This window comes from Propithecus coquereli, unplaced genomic scaffold, assembly GCF_000956105.1.
Source record: "Propithecus coquereli isolate 6110/MARCELLA unplaced genomic scaffold, Pcoq_1.0 Scaffold35, whole genome shotgun sequence".
NCBI classification, from domain to species: Eukaryota; Metazoa; Chordata; class Mammalia; order Primates; family Indriidae; genus Propithecus; species Propithecus coquereli.
This window is the reverse complement of record NW_012149174.1, coordinates 2,927,283-2,928,594: the sequence shown is the minus strand read 5'-3', so window position 1 is coordinate 2,928,594 and position 1,312 is coordinate 2,927,283.

Genomic DNA, 1,312 nt, shown 5'->3' with positions numbered 1-1,312 from the left:
GCCATTATGTAGAATTGCCCATTCATGGTGATAATAAAGGGCAGATCACCTGCTCTTTGGTTTTATTATTGCTTTTTAAATCCTCTGTGGACTATAAGGACACGGGGAGCACTAAAGGGAGGGAAGGGTATGCCTTTAACCCGCACTTGGGTGAGGCAAAGACATAAAGTGTAACTACAATGTTTGTACCCTCACAAATCCCTGGAATAAAAAAAAAAAAAAATCCTCTGTGGACAATGCACTTTCTTATTGCCTGCACCCGTAGCAAGCCACGCACCTGGCTCCCCTCCCAGTGCTGTGGGCATCCACCGGCAGCAGGAGGCGCCACTGAGTCGGTCGGACCACTTGTCAAGGGCGGACTCAGCTGTGGGAAGGTGCCTGGAGAGGCCAAGTTGTTAGGAGTAGAATTGGACACATGTCCACATTTAGCCACTCTGCAGGGGCTGCATGAGAAAACTGCTCCAGATTGTGTTAAGAGTTGGAGAGAGGGCAGATGACAGGTTTTTAGAGCCTGTTCTTACTTCAGAAAGATTTAAGTGGATCCTGCTATAGAAAGGAGTACTCGTGAGAGCTGCCTGCAGTGGACCCAGTAGTCATCCAAGCCCTGGGGCTGGGTGGGGTTTGTGATAGAGTGAGTAACAGAGCACCAAAGAGGCACCCCTGGCCATACCGTGATAAGGGGAATGGTGTTCCTGGCCAGTGCTCAAGACAGAAGCCCACCCTTGCTGAGGGGCCATCATGGTGTGTTGTGAGTCTATGTTGTGTGTGTGTGTGTGTGTGTGTGTGTGTGTGTGTGTGAGATATGTGTTGGAAGGCGGCCACTGCTGCTTCAGCTCCCTGGCCTTACCCTAGGCTCATAGCACAGGGTCAAAGACAACTCAAAAGATTTCAGCTGCCATTTGCTGGAGCCGCTGAGGCTTCTGGGCAGGAGCTCAGCCTGAAACAAGGGAGCAGCTGAGCAGAACTGGGCCAAGTTATCCGCCCCTAAAGAAGCAATGACTTCTGGCTTAGGAGTTGAGCCATCTACTGGTAGCATTTCACCCTGTCTTACAGTTAGAATTTGCCTATCGGGTATGGAGAAGGAGGAAACCCCACGAGCCAAAGTGGAAGAGGGACATTTTGTGGCCCCTTTGGGTACTCTTGACTGTGGCATGGGCCCATGGATTGACATGACAGGAGAATAACAGAGAAACTTGGGGTCAGTTTGGCAAAGGCCTTGAGTGCATGGGGCCACAGAGCTGGGGCAATGGGGAACAGAAGATTTTTTTTTTTTTTTTTGAGACAGAGTCTCACTGTGTTGCCCGGGCTAGAG